The following is a 16056-nucleotide window of genomic DNA, read 5'->3' as shown; positions in this document are numbered from 1 at the left end:
TAGGCGTGGTAGTGCATGCCTGTAATCCCAGCTACTCGGGAGGCTGAGGCAAAAGAATTGCTTGAAACCGGGAGGCAGAGGTTGTGGTGAACCGAGATGGTGACATTGCACTCCAGCCTGGGCAACCAGAGCAAAATTCTGTCTCAAAAGAAAAAAAAGAAGAAAAAAAGAAAAGAAAATATAACTCTTGACAATTATTTAATATCACAATGTGTAGTATAATTGCTTAACCATTCTTTTTTTGACATTTAGATTGTCATTTTTTTTAAGAGTTGAAGTCTTTGCCTGCCTGTATCAAAACATTTCATGTGCCCCATTAAATATATATACCTACATTTACCCCAAAAAATTAAAATTAAAAATAAAAAAAAATAGAGTCAGGTTTCACTATGTTGCCCAAGCTGGAATCCAACTCCTGGGCTCAAGCAATCCACCCATCTAGCTTCCTGAGTAGCTGGGACTACAGGTGCGTGCTGCCAAGCCTGGCCTGTCACTTTTCGATACTGATCTCATTCAGATGTTGGCTAGCTTTGTCATCTGCATGAGATGACTCTTGGTAAGTCCTCTGCCGGCTGTCACGCAACATCCAATAAAGTCATATTAACAAATGAATGACATCATGCGTTCGGGCATGTCTGTGTTGAAGGCCAGTGGTTTTCACTAATATTCACATCTTCTTCTTTTTTGTTTTTTGTTTTTCTGTTTGACCGTGAGGATACTTATTGAGGGTTTATTGAGTGCAGGGAGAAGGGCTGGATGACTTGGGATGGGAGTAGAGACCCCTCCTCTGGGATCCTGCAGCTCCAGGCCCCCATGGGTGGGGTGAGGGCCAGGGACCTAGGAACATTCTGTGTGGGCCATTTCTTCTCCATGGTGCTCCCCTTATGCATGGCCCAGCAGCTGTAGCTGCGGGATCTCCACTGTTCAGGCGTCAGGCTCAGGTAGCTGCTGGCCGCATACTTGTTGCTCTGTTTGGAAGGCTTAGTGGTCTCCATGTCCTGGGTGATGATGATGCTGTCTGCCTTCCAGGCCACTGTCATGGTGCCCAGGTAGAAGTCACTCATGAGACATACTAGGGTGGCCTTGTTAGCTTGGAGCTCCTCAGAGGAGGGTGGGAACAGAGTACCAAACGGGGAGCCTTGGGCTTGCCTAAGACAGTGAGCTGGGTCCTGCTGCCAAACACGTGCGACAGTGAATGATGCTTGGATTGAAACCCTTAGGGCCAGAACCTGGGGCCAGTCCGGAAGCAGGGCTGGAGCAGAAACAATCATGGTGGAAGGGGAAACAAACATGTCCTTCTTCACATGGCAGCAGGAGAGAGAATGAGCATTCACATCCTCTTCTAAGGAGACTTCTGCCTCTAATAAGCCCTCTCACACCACTCACAACTGATTGGACCAAGGATGGACACCGGACCCAAGACAGGCCAGATACTGTGGTGTGGGCCAGTGGGAAAAGGTAAACTGGGTCACCAAGAGGAACCATTAGAGTAAGAGGCAGCTACCCTAGGGAGCCAGAGATGAAAACATGCAAAGAAAAGCTTTGAGGGAGAAACCACAGTTGGAGAAAGACTGGAGATTACGGCTCCCAACCTGGCTCTGCCAGCTGGTTTTGTCCCTCAGCTTTGTTGAGCTGTAATTGACAAAGAAAAGTTTTATGTGTTTAAGGTAGAATGCGATGTTTTGATATACATCATGAAATACGTCATGAAATGATTGCCGTAATCAAGCTGATTAACAATACGATCTTACCTCGCATAGCTACCATTTGTGTGGTGTGATGAGAACATTTAAGATCCACTCTCTTTGCAAATTTCAAGTGCATAATATGGTATTGTCAACCATAGTCAGCAGACTGTACATTAGATCTCCAGAACTTACCCATTTTCTAACGAAACTTCATACCTCTTGACCAATATCTCCCATTTTTCCCACCCCCCAGCCCCTGGCAACCACTCTTCTACTCCTGGGCTCCTATGAGTTTGACTCTGTTAGATTCCTCGTATAAAGGAGATCATGGGACATTTCTGTGTCTGGCCCACTCTACTTAGCATAATATTCTCCAGGTTGTCACAAATGACGGGATTTCTTTCCTTCTTAAACTCCAGTAACACTCCATTGCACATATATACCACATTGTCTTCATCCATTTATTCATCCACATTTGTACAGGTCGTTTCTGTACCTTGGCTATTGAAACATATGCTGCGATAAACATGGGAGTGCAAATATCTGTCTGCGAAACTGCTTTCATTTCCTTTAAATTCTGCCACTTGATCTTGAGGAGTTGACTAACTCCTTAAACCTCTGTTTCTCAGCTGGGCGCAGTCGCTCACGCCTGTAATCCCAGCATTTTGGGAGGCTGAGGCAGGTGGATCACCTGAGGTCTGGAGTTAGAGACCAGCCTGACCAACATGGAGAAACACCATCTCTACTAAAAATACAAAATTAGCTGGATGTGGTGGTACATGCCTGTAATTCCAGCTACTTGGGAGACTGAGGCAGGAGAATCGCTTGAACCGGAGGCGGAGGTTGCGGTGAGCCGAGAGTGAGGCATTGCACTCCAGCCTGGGCAACAAGAGCGAAACTCCATCAAAAAAACCCAAACAGACAAAAAACAAAAAACAAAACCTCTGTTCTCATCTGCAGAAGATTAGAGATAGTGTACATAAAGTATATATAACACAACAGGACCTCACTAAATGGTGGCTATATTACACATAAAAGTTTTTTTTTAAAAAAGAAAAATACTGAGAAATCTTCTGAAATCATCACTTATAATAAAAAATGGAATGCACAGAGGAAGTAAGAAATTTATACAACACAAAAGCAAGGTTTTGAGCTCTTAAGACATAGTCTGTTTTAATCACCCGTGTTTATATTCAGTACTTAGCTCAGTGCCTAGCAAATCTTTAAGTGCTCAATACGTGTGTATTGCTTTCAATGAATAGCTTCAAAGCAAGATTTTTCTTTGACTCAGATATGTAGCTGATTGGGCATTTTTACCCATGGAATTGCCCTGTTGTTACTCACTGAGCCCCCTGTATGTGAAACCACTGCAGCAACTCTAATTTCTCTCTGAAAGATTGGCATTTATGAGGTCATTTTCCCTTCAGTCTTTTCCCCATTCTTATTTATTCCACCATATTTCACAGGCAGGCAAAACAAAAACAAACAAAAGTCCTTTCATAAAAGTAACTTCCCACTGTTAACTCCTCTCCCTGAAATCTATGGGGAAGACAGAAAAAGAAAAAGAAGAATCACAAGAGAGACGAAAATGCAAGCCCATGCAAGTTCCCCAAATCTTTAACAGGATAGACATATCTATGTATATTTAAGTGAAAAGATTCTGAAAGGACCTGAAAATACTCTTAACTGGAGGCAGGATGATCCAGGGAAAGGAAAGAGAATACAGCTAGGGCACATTTCCATACCAAAGAGTGTGAGGTGTGGTAGACATCTGTTGCTTTTGTCTTCTCAACAAAACACTCCTCTTTACACTGGAGAATTGGTCTTCACAGATCCCATATGATTCCCATGGGCCTGGCTATGGGGTGAGTATACAATCCACCCCCGTCCAACCACACCACCCCAGCCGTGTTTACACAATGCAATTGGGCATTGACCCAATCAAGTCCAGTCATATTTCTTTCAAGAAATGTAATATAGGAAATACTGGGAAAGAGAGGGAGAGTCTCACTTTTATACTACGAATTGTAAGTTTCTACCCAGGACTGGGACTACTAGCAGCCATCTCTCCTGCTACATGTAATGAACATATTTGTGTCAGGAGAGAGTGAGGCCAAATGCAAAAAGAAGCAGAGACAAACATAACCTGAGAGGAAGAGTGGGAAATAGAAACTTGATGACATCACTTGAACACTTGAATGCACCTGTAACTAAAGCCTTCGGTTGAGCAGATTGTAAGGGTAGAAATGAGTTCTAAGTTTCCCAACCCCACCCCACTCCCAACTCCAGGCTTGGTAAGTTGGTAAGAAGGTTTTAAGGAAAGAGAGGTTACTCTGCACACACATGGGGGCAGAATTAGGGACTGGGGCCACCAGCTATGAGAGAGGAAACAAACAACAGAAGGTCACAAGCCCTCAAAGCTTAAGGAAGCTGGTGTTAGTTGATTTCTTGTGAAAACCAATTTTAAAAAACAGGTGTGAGTTTTATAGCTGTGGGAATATGAAGAGAAACAGGGACAGAATTTAGTGGAAATTGTGAGGTCTATGGTTTGTATAGGTCTTGGAGCTGGCTGGGACTTAACCAGTTATCTAGATCTCAAAGGGCCAAGTGACTTCAGCTAACATGTGAGTCACAGATGTGGAAAGAAACAAGGAAGATTCAGCACACACATAATACGTATTCCCAGGGAAAAACCAACAAAAATGGAACAGAAAATTATTCAAAGATTTCATAGGTGATTCTCCTGAAAGAAAAGATCTAAATCTTCAGGTTGAAACAATGTATGGAGAAAAAACTGGTGAGTTCTAACAAGGTTAAGACATATCCTGATGAAGTAATTTCAAGGATAAGAAAAAGTCTTGCGAGCATCCAGGCAGAAGAAACTTGTCACCTTTAAAGGGAAAGAATATATATCAGGCAGGCTTTAGACTTCCATCCACAGCAACACTAGAAGAACAAGATAATGGGAAATTTTGAGAAGAAAAAATAGAACACAAGAATTCTTACTTACCCAGGATATCTTTCAATTGTAAAGGCATGGGAAATACATTCTTAAATATGCAAGAACTGGCCGGGTGCAGTGGCTCATGCCTGTAATCCCAGCACCTTGGGAGGCTGCGGCAGGCGGATCATGAGGTCAGGAGTTCAAGACCAGCCTGGCCAATATGGTGAAACCCCGTCTCTACTAAAAAGACAAAAATTAGCTGGTCATGGGGACAAGCGCTTATAGTCCCAGCCACTTGGGAGGCTGAGGCAGAAGAATTGCTTGAACGCAGGAGGCAGAGGCTGCAGTGAGCCGAGACTATGCCACTGCACTCCAGCCTGGGTGACAGAGCGGGACTCTGTCTCAAGAAAAAAAAAAAAAAAAAAAAAGTCGATGTGTGTATACATATATGCGCAAGAACTTTATAATTTTAGCATTAATAAAATCTTCCTGAAAGAATGTACATGAAGCAACAACTGCTGTCTGAAAGAAGAACCAAATTAAGAATTTACAAATGGAGGCTAGGTAAGGTGGCTCATACCTATAATCCCAGCACCTTGGGAGGTTAAGACAGGAAGATACTAGAACCAGGAGTTCAAAACCAGCTTGGGCAACGTAGGGAAATCCCGTTTTTATGAAAAATCAAAACATTAGCCAAGTGTGGCAGTACATGCCTATGGTCCCAGCTATTCAGGAGGCTGAGGTGGGAGGATCACTTCACTTGGACCTGGGAAGTTGAGGCTGCAGTGAGCCGTAATTGGGCCATTGCACTCAAGCCTGGACAACACAGTGAGACCCTGTCTCGAAGAAAGAGAAATTTTAAAAAAGATGCCAAAGACAATAAAATGGCAGAGTGCTGGAAAGCAAAGAAAGAGAGCAGACTACAAAGCTACAAGTAAATATGCAAGATGTAGACAAATTTTCAGGACCAAAAAGAGGGAAAATACCACGGCCCAAAATATCAGATGGAAGAGAGAATTTTCCTGAAGAAGCCTCTGGAGAAGCTCTACACCCAACAAATTCAAAGTACTGGAGAGGGAGGGGCAGCACCGCAGTTCCAGCCCTGGCCTTGAAGAGGACGGACAGCTTCCACTTCCTTCCTCTGGAAACTCTCAGTCCCAGTTGTCATGCTGTGGAAAGCAGAAGCCACATAGAAGGGCCGAGTGAGGGTCCTCCAGCCAATAGCCAGCATCTCTGCCAGCACTGGAGGGAGCCATCAGAATAGTGCCACCCAGTGGAAAACCCTGATGAGTTCAGAAGCATCCCACATCACTGGGGACAGAAAACTGGCCCAACTGAGCCCAGTTAACGCACAGAATCATTGGAGATAGTAAAATAAATGGGCATTGCTTTATGCCACTAAGTTTTAGGATTATTACATAGCATACACAACCAAAACAAAGGCCCTGGGGCAATCATAAGTTATTCAAGAATGTCATGGAATTTTTGGGCCAGTTTAACTCTATCCCCTTTTTTCCTCCTTCTTTCTCCTTCCCCTTTCTTTCTCTCTTCCCTTCCATGGAGCTTTTGAAGATAGATTTCTATTTTTAGTCTTATTAGCATCAAAGTGGGAAAAGGCAAAAAGGTTTCTCCTGACATGTAGGAATTTAAAAACTATGCAACTCCTAATAAGAACTTTACTCCTGTAAAAGGAAAAGGAAAAAAAAAAATTCAAATGAGAACAATATGAAATCTTTTAATGCAGTGACAGATTTAAGGAGGTCCAGGAAAAAAGCAGACACAGTAGAATCTATAGAACTGTGGTGCTGGAGACAGTTTCCTTTGAGTGGTAGGGAGGGCTTTGGTGTCATAGAATGACAGTTTCCTCCTTATAGATCTCCTCTGATTCTGCAGAAAGTGTTGTATATATGGTTATTACACTGAAAGTGGGGTCCTAGGGTTTTTAAAAAATCCAATAAGCAAATAAAAAATGCTTAAAGGATGACAGCAATGTTCTTTTTTTTTTTTAAATACAAGAATGATTAGCAACAAAACAAAATAATGAATTAGAAGACTTACTAAATAAGTTCTTGAAACACAACAAAAACAAAACCTGTCCTATAAAACAGAATAAATGTAGACTACTCATGGGAAACATTGGAGAAAGCCTAAATATACAAAGAACCACAAAGGAGAAAACCCAAATGGACCCCTCCATTCCACTTCATTAGTCTGTGACTCCTGGAGAGAGCACCATTTTTTCAGGTGTCTCATTTGTGAAGTCACAACCCAGGAGACTCTGGCATCAACTCATATAGAGGTAAATTCTGAGAAGTGAGTCAACCACTAAAACAACAATCATATTAATGTGAAGTCCTCAGGGCAGAGTGTTTCTCTGGTGCAGTTTAAGATTGAGAGACACAGCCGGGCATGGTGGCTCACTTCTGTAATCTCAGCACTTTGGGAAGTCAAGGTGGGAGGATTGCTTGAGTCCACAAGTTCCAGATCAGCCTGGGTAACATAGCAAGACCCCATCTTTACAAAAATAAAAAATAATTTAATTAAAAGAAAAGAAAAAGATTGAAAGTCACACAGCTGTAAACTAATGAAAGTTCACTTAGAGCAACAGGCTTTGTCATGGGGAAAGAGCAAATCCTCATTTGATTCACCGCTGATCGAACACCCTTGCTGGCACCATTGAAGATGGATGTGGAAGCCACAATTGATGTGATCTCATGGTAGCAAGAGATGTTGACTCAACAACAAAAACCCTGCCACTTCTTACTGTAGAATATGATGTCAAAATAATATTATCATGTTGGGAAAATGTGATTTAATTTAGCCACATCTTGACAAGTTTTTCTGTTTATTGAGTCTCCATCCCTTCTATTTCTTCTTTTTATTTTTCTGTTTTAAAGGTTAATTTGTTTGTTTGTTTGTTTTTGAAGATGGGATCTTGCTATGTTGGCCCAGGCTGGCTTCAAACTCCTGGTCTCAAGTGATCCTTTTGCCTTGGCCTCCCAAAGTGCTGAGATTATAAGTATAAGCCACCATGCCTGGCCTTATTTCTCTTTCTTCATAGCTAATAAATTATCTGATATACATGCCAGATAATTGTTGAAGTGTTTGCTATTTCATTTTTTTCTTTTTTCTCTTACTCATTTCAGTGGCTTTGATGACAAATATTAGCAAAAAACAAATCCATTCAAGGAAAATGCCACTTTTTTCTATGAGTAGCATGTCCACTGTACTTTTATATATAACTTCATGTGGTCTGTAACTTCCATATGGTTAACAAACAAAATCTATATGCCTTTTTTCATGGGATAAAAATCAATGTTTTTCTTGTATCATTGCAAAACTGAAGCTCACAATTCATAATTTTTTGTGTACATAAATCTACGAGAAAAAAAAGTTGAAGGAAATTGATTCTAGAATCTAGAAGTTCTTCCTTTATGTAATGCATATTAATGTTTAAACATATTTATAGTTAAAATTCCAAGTATCTTGATTATTTAGAATTTAAGATTTCATTGCTAGTTTTTTGTTTCAGCACATTGTAGTCTGAGAATGTGTGCTATATGTTTTCCGCTGTTAAATTTTATCAGTATTTTCTTCGTTGACTAATACATTTCATTTACATCGGGAAAAAAGTATATTCTCCATTGTACAACATAACATGCAGCTATTAAAGTAAGTTTGTTGATATTACTATAACATCCATAGTCTACTTTATTTGTTGCTTGTGAAATTTGTCAGAGACTGAGAACGATATATTAAAATATCCCGTACTATAGTTCCAGCTACTTGGGAGGCTGTGGTGGGAGGATTGCTTGAACCCAGGAGATCAGGCCTGTGAATAGTCACCGGACTTCACTCTGGGCAACATAGTGAGACCCTCCTCTCTAAAAATAAATAAATCCTGTAGCATGCTATTCATTTCTTCTTCCACATTTATATTTGGACACAATAGTATTCTCTGTTTCCAAGTACATGAAGTGTAACCTTTATCAACTTACAGGACAGTGGGTTCCTTTCAGGAACAGCTGGGTTCATGGGTATGGCAAAAGTAAAATTAAACTTTAAATTTTGTAAGATTCTATATAATCTCTGCTTCCTAGAGCATAGTTTCTCTCTCTAAAAGGTAAAGAAATAAGCAAAAAATACAGTGAAATAAAATAGCCATTTATATCTCATTTGAGGCTTTTGCCTTGATTTCTTCTCATATATTAGTATTGTTATCATTGCTTTATGTATTTACTTTTTGTTTAGGCATGTTTGATAAATCTTTGGCCATGTTTTCTTTTCTTATTTATATCAGAAACTACATGATAATTCAATAGTAAAAAATGTGTTACTGGCAGGGGGTGGTACTCACGCGTATAATCCTAGCACGTTGGGAGGCCAAGGCGGGAGGATCACTTGAGGTCAGGAGTTTGAGACCAGCCTGGCCAACATGGCAAAACCCCGTCTCTACTAAAAATACAAAAATTAGCCAGCTGTGGTGCCTGTGATCCCAGCTACTTGGGAGGCTGAGGCAGAAGAATTGCTTGAACCTGGGAAGGGGAGGTTGCAGCGAGCTGAGATTGTGCCACTGCACTCCCAGGAGTTCGAGTTTACAGTGAGTCATGATGATGCCACTGCATTCCAGCCCAAGCAACAGAGCGAGACACTTTCTCCAAAAAAAAAAAAGAAACAACAACAAAACAAAACACACACACACACACAACAACAAAGTGATGAGACAGAGAGGAAGTGTTTAACAATTTCTGGTTTCTGAATGAATAATTTTAGTACATCATCTTAAAGTTTTCTTCTAAAGCTATATGATATGATTTTGAAATGAATGGCAGCAGCCTCTACTGGAAATGATCATGTAATTGCTTATTTAATTGAATGATTCACTCACTATGACACATGAGACAGTTATTTCTGTCACACTATGGTATTGTCTGTCTAATGTTTAGCTATAGGCAATGCATAAGAAATCCTTCTCTTTTTTTTTTGAGACGGACTCTCTCTCTGTTGCCCAGGCTGGAGTGTAGTGGCGCCATCTCTGCTCATTGCAATCTCTGTCTACCAAATTCAAGAGATTCTCCTGCCTCAACCTCTAGAGCAGCTGGGATTACAGGCTCGTGCAACCATGCACCGCTAATTTTTGTGGAGACGAGTTTCACCATTTTGGCCAGGCTGGTCTTGAGCTACTGACCTCGAGTGATCTGCCCACCTCGGCCTCCCAAAGTGCTGGGATTACAGGCATGAGCCACCACGCCTGGCCGAGAAATTCTTCTTTGCTGAATCACAAGAAGAGTTGTCCAAACTCTTGCACATATTTTAATACTTCTAAATATTTAAACATTTAATAATAATATTTCAGAAATTTGCCCTTTACCCACTTTTCTTTTGTGTGTGTGTGTGTGTGTGGGGGGAGGGTTATTGATTTCTTAATGCAAGAAAAAATTAGGAAAAGATACAGTATTATCAAGAGAATATTAATGGACACAATTGCTGGATATACATAATATTGGCATCTTTTCAGTACAAAAACATTTTAAGCTCTTTAGAAAATGTATCTCTGCTAGAGATGTTTGTAGATCTAAAGTCCGGTTCTTTTAAGGTCCATTAAACTTGAAAAATATGTGTTTTTGTTTTGTTGCTGTTATTGCTCCAGTGCGGTAGAATATCGTTTTAGCTATTTTTAAGTGTGATAGTTCAGTTGCAGTAAGTACATTCGCATTGTTATGCAATGAGAAGGCGTGGTTGTAAGTGGCGGGTATTTCCCTATGGAGGTCTATTTTTTGGGTTGTGTCAATCACAAGGGGAAATCTCTCAGCATATTGTTTTATCTCCTTGACTTTACAAAGATTCTCTGGTTTAGTCTCTACAGCCCATGAGGTAGCTGTTATCCCCATTTTACAGATGAGAAAATTGTTCCACCATAGGTTTTGCATCTCTAGTGCCAGTGGAACTGTCAGATGCCATGGCTCTCTTGCTTGTGTTTCAATAATCAGTTCTTACTCTCCAGTCCCGTTTTTATCAAGCATAAAATGCACTAGTACCTCTTATGCTGATTTTATAATCTATCTTGGCCACTATCCCTAGATTCACCCATCAGCAGCGCTATCCCAGGGTGAGTTGCTTCTATGACGGATATACTAGTTGACATTCTAGTTGACATCTGCATTTTTGTTTCAGAGGCTAATCTTTTAGGCAACCTTGTCTCCAAACCTAGAGAATATGAAGAAGCTGGCTCTAAATACGAGTAAGATCCTCAGCCTTCTCCACAGAAGTGAAAGAGAGAGACATCCAGACAAGTGACTGTCCTGCAATAGTCTGTCATAGAAGTGCCATTTAAAAGGGAAAGATGAAGTTCTGTAGAGGAAACTGAGGCAAGCAAACTCCAGGAGGGCAGAAAGTTGATGTTTCTTCATTGTGGAATCCTCAACTCCTGGAACAACTTCATAGGGCACATGGGAAAGATCTATCTAAAAAGTGGATGAAGCAAGTGGCATTTGACTTGACTCTGAACAGATGAGCAGTGCTCCAGGCAGGGCCAGCATGTGCAAAGACAAGCAGGATCAAGACCTTGTATGAACTGTATGCGAACACTTCAGGCCCAATGTGGTGGCTCATGCCTGTAACTCAGCGACTTGGGAGGCTGAGGCGGGACGATTGCTTGAGACCAGGAATTCAAGACAGACCTGCCTGGGCAACATAGTGAGACCCCCCTCATCTCTAAAAAAAAAAATTAATTAATTCCCCTCCCAAAAAACATTTTGGGATGTTTCATGTGGTTCCCCCATCCTTTTTACCCCTTTAAACAAACATGTGCTGGGAGAAAGAAACTGTGTTTGAAATGCTGTCTCTAGTGGTAGTATGGACTAGAGAAATGAGTCCTTCAGAAAGTTAGTAAAAATGACTTTTTTTTTTTCTGCGATGGAGTCTCGCTCTGTCGCCCAGGCTGGAGTGCAGTGGTGCGATCTCGGCTCGCTGCAAGCTCCGCTTCCCAGGTTCACGCCATTTTCCTGCCTCAGCCTCCCTAGTAGCTGGGACTACAGGCACCTGCCACCACACCCGGCTTTTTTTGTATTTTTAGTAGAGACAGGGTTTCACCGTGTTAGCCAGGATGGTCTCAATATCCTGACCTCGTGATCTGCCCGCCTCAGCCTCCCAAAGTGCTGGGATTACAGGCATGAGCCACCGTGCCTGGCCAAAAATGATTATTAGAATGAAGGTTCTGAAATACCTTCTGCATGACTCCTTTGTGATATTCATCAAATATTTCTTGTTCTCCACCCTCCAGACACACAGCAGGGTTGCAGTTCTCTACTCCACTCCCACTGACCTTTGGGTGTGGCCCTATGACTTCCTTTGCCCCCTAAAATGTAATAGGACAGAATAGAAACTTTAAGTCAGTGGGCAGAGTCCCCAGTGAATGAACGGGTGGCAAGAAATAAACCATCAATGAATGGAAAGCAGCAAATAAACCTTCTTGTTAGAAGCCACCCTACACCTTCACACTTGATAGTTTCATTTAATCCTCACAGAAGTCCTATGAGGTAGGTACTATTCCAGTGTCCCAAAAAAGGAAATCAGGGTTTATTCACAGCCAACATAACTCTGGAGCTGTGTCCTTCAACACCATGGCCACCAACCCCACGCGGCAAGCAAGCGTTTGAAATGTGGCTGGTCCGATAAAACACATACCAGATTCAAAACTGGCATGAAAGAGGAATGTACAAATCTCGTTAATAGTTTCTATTTTACCTGCTCTTGGTTGTGGAAAAAAATAGTTTATCTTAATTACATGATGAAATAACATGTTAGAGACATTGGGTGAGTGAAATAAAATATGATCTTAAAATTAATCTTGCTTGTTTATGTTTACTTTTTAGAATAGAGCTACTAAAAATGGAAAAGTACATAGGTAACTTGCATTTGTAATCTGTGCTATATTTCTCTTGGACAGCACTGGTTTACTGGTTATAGAGTGAGGAAGCAAAGACTAGTTGCTCTGAATCTAAATTTAGGGCTCTTTGGAGCATGTATTCCTCCCCTCTCAAAGGGAATTTATCTGGTGGCGGTGGTTTGACTGGCTGCTTATCTAAATGTATTTATTCATGGATTCATACAACACATATTGATTGCTCAGTTACTGTATACAAAGCTCTGCAGGAGGTGATATGATTGTGCTCTGCCCTGAACTCAGTCCCGCCGAGGACAAAAGTTTTGTGGGTGAAGAGCTGATAAATGGCCAAGTTTGAAGGTAAATGAGATGCTAATAGGAATGCTGTTCAGGAAAGGGAAATCTGACCTGGCTTGGAGTAGTTAAAAAAGAAAAACTATTTGAAGACCATACTGCCCCAGCTTTAAATGCAATTTGGTCCTTGAACTTTCCCGAAAATACTCCCAATTCACGTAATCTCAGCAAGTCTATATGTTAACCCACTTCTACTCTCTGCTTGTTACTTTGAAAAGAACTCAGTCACTCTAGATGCAAGTGTTGACTACGTGGGGAAAACACTAAGGAATTCAGCTTCATTTTGTCCCAGTTAGGCTTACTGAAATAACAACATCCATGCCATTATCTCAGAGGTGAAAATAACCGGACAATTCTAATATCTTATTCTTCAATGATTAATTACTAAAGGGAAAATTATATCCAAAATGTGAGCTGATGAACCAGTATCACATTTTCATTTCTAATGGTTCAATGCTCATGTCAAACCCTTTGATTTGATTTTCTTTTCTTTTTTTTATTTTTTGAAATAGGGTCTTGTTCTGTCACCCAGGCTGGAGTGCAGGGGCACAATCACTGCTCACCCCAGCCTCAACCCCCTGGGTTCAGTCAATCCTCCCAGTTGAATGATTGTTCTGAAATGTCCTCTGCAGGACTCCTTTGTGATATTCATCAAATATTTCTTGCTCTCCACCCTCCAGACACATGGTGGGATTGCAGTTCATTACTCCACTCCCACTGATCTTAAGGTGTGACCCCATGACTTACTTTGCCTCCCATGGTGTTGTAGGACAAAACAGAAAACCTTAAGACAGAGAGCAGAGTCCCCACTCTGAGTAGCTGGGACCACAGGCGCACGCCACCATCCCCAGCTAATTTTTGATTTTTTTGGAGAGACGGAATCTCATTGTGTTGCCCAGACTGGACCCAAACTCCTGGGCTCAAACAATCCTCCCACCCTTGGCCTCTCAAAGTGCTGGGACAAGTGCAAGTCACCATGCCTCACCAAAACCCTTTGCTTTTCATGTAATCTTTTAACTAAGTCTTGTGCATAGTGAGCCATTTTCTTTCTTTCTTTCTTTTTCCTTCCTTCCTTCTTCTCTTTCTTTCTTCCTTTCTTTCTCTTTCTTTTCTTTCTTTCTTTCTCTCTTTCTTTCTTTCTTTCTCTTTCTTTCTTTCTCTTTCTTTTTCTTTCTCTTCTTTTTCTTCTTTTCTTTTAACGATGCATTAGTCTGTTTGTGTTGCTATAAAGGAATATATGAGACTGAGTAATTTATAAAGAAAAGAGGTGTATTTTGGTTCACAGTCCTACAGGCTGTACAGGAGGGGTGGTGCTGGCATCTGCTTTTGGTGAGGGCTCCGGGGAGCTTACAATCATGGCGGAAGGTGAAGGGGAAGCTGCTGTATCACATGGTGAGGGAGGAAGCAAGAGAGAGAAGGGGGAGGTCCCAGACTCTTAACCAGATCTTGTGTAAACTAAGTGAGTAAGAACTCAGTCATCACCAAGGGAATGGTGCTAAGTCATTCATGAGGGACCCATCTCCATCATCCGATACCTCCCACTAGAATCCACTTTCAACATGAGATTTGGAAGGGACAGACATCCAAACCACATCAAAGCTCTTTTTTTTGAGACAGAGTCTCTCTCTGTCGCCCAGGCTGGAGTGTAGAGTGCAGTGGTGCGATCTCAGTTCACTGCAGCCTGCTAGGTTCAAGCAATTCTCCTGCCTCAGCCTCCCAAGTAGCTGGGATTACAGGTGCCGGCCACCACACCTGGCTAATTTTTGTATTTTTAGTAGAGATGGGGTTTCGTCATGCTGGCCAGGCTGGTCTTGAACTCCTGACCTCAGATGATCCACCGGCCTCAGCTTCCCAAAGTGCTGGGATTACAGGCATAAGCCACCATGCCCAGCCTTAGCACTTTTTTAGGATGTTCTTTATCTTTTATATCTCTCTGCCAGTGATTTTCACAGTGTGATATATAGTCAACCCCACATCAGATCACCCGGAATCATTGTCAGTACTGGGTACAACTTGCCCCATCCCAGAATTTCAAGGAGTGTGGCCTGTGAGTCTGTATTTTTACCAGGTAATTCCTATGTTTGTTAAAGTTGGAGAAGCATTGCTGCTAGTCCAGGAAATAAAGAAGTTGGTCTCTTGCATTCTCCCTGACAAGATCAAAGGGCAGTAGAAGTAAGGACTAGAAAATATTTTGAAAGTCCTCCAACAGTCAAGGGGAGTGGAGAGGATTATTCATAACCCTTTGGTGCCAAGAAATCTGGAACATCTAAAGCTATGGGCTAATGCATCTTGCATTAGCAATTTGGCATGCAGGAAATTTCCCCACCCACAGTGCCAGGGGCACAAGGCGTCTTGGCATCCCTTAAATAAAACAAAGTTGGGATTTTCAAGTTACCCAGGGCTTCTGATTTCCTACTTTGTGTCTGAAAGAAAACAGAATGATTATATTCCTCTCCCAAGGTTGGTGAATATACCTGATAATTTTTCTTAACGGCATGAATGAAACTGTGGCTTCAGGGGAAGTATTGAACCAATTGTTCAGGAAAACGGAAATGGGAAAAGCCCGTTCCTTGGTGAGAAGAGATCAGCCTGTTAGGTGTTGATACAGCCTTTCACTTGCTGTAGCACCGCACAGTCCAGTGTTCTTGGAAGGTTCAGACCTCCTTTGGGGTCCAGATGTAGTTTGGATTCTCTTTAAATTGGGGCATTGGTTGGATCTAAATACTTACTTTTTAACGTTTTGTTTTGAATTACTTTTAGACTTTTGAGCAGTTGTAAAAATAGTACAATGTGTTCCCGCCACCCTGCTTCCCCCAGTGATAACATCTTACATAGCCACAGCATGTTTTCAAAACCAAGAATTTGAAATATGTGCAGTATTATTACCTACACCACAGACGTGGTCCCTGTTATAGTCTGAATGTTTGTGTCACCCCCAAAATTCATATGTTGAAATCTTTCTCCAATGCATTAGTATTAATAGGTGAGACCTTTATGAGTTGATTAGGTCATGAAGGTGGAGCCCTCGTGAATGGGATTAGTGTCTTACAGAAGCGGTCCTTTGCTCCCCTCTTTCATCATGTGAGGACACAGCAAGAAGGCCTGAGAACGGCCTTACCCAAACAGATTTCTGCTGTTTACAAGGTATTTTGTTATAGCAGCCAAAATGGACTAAGGCAGCCATG

The 16056-nt window shown here is 41.6% G+C and overlaps 1 pseudogene; it reads right to left on the bottom strand.

Moving 5' to 3' along the window:
* Positions 1–837: 837 nt before the first annotated feature.
* Positions 838–8667, bottom strand: LOC105523100 (annotated as a pseudogene).
* Between the last annotated feature and the right edge of the window lie 7389 nt (positions 8668–16056).

Source organism: Colobus angolensis, unplaced genomic scaffold (assembly GCF_000951035.1).
Source record: "Colobus angolensis palliatus isolate OR3802 unplaced genomic scaffold, Cang.pa_1.0 Scaffold45, whole genome shotgun sequence".
Taxonomy (NCBI): Eukaryota; Metazoa; Chordata; class Mammalia; order Primates; family Cercopithecidae; genus Colobus; species Colobus angolensis.
Note: the sequence above shows the minus strand (reverse complement) of the source record. Positions and strands in the feature narration are given on the sequence as shown.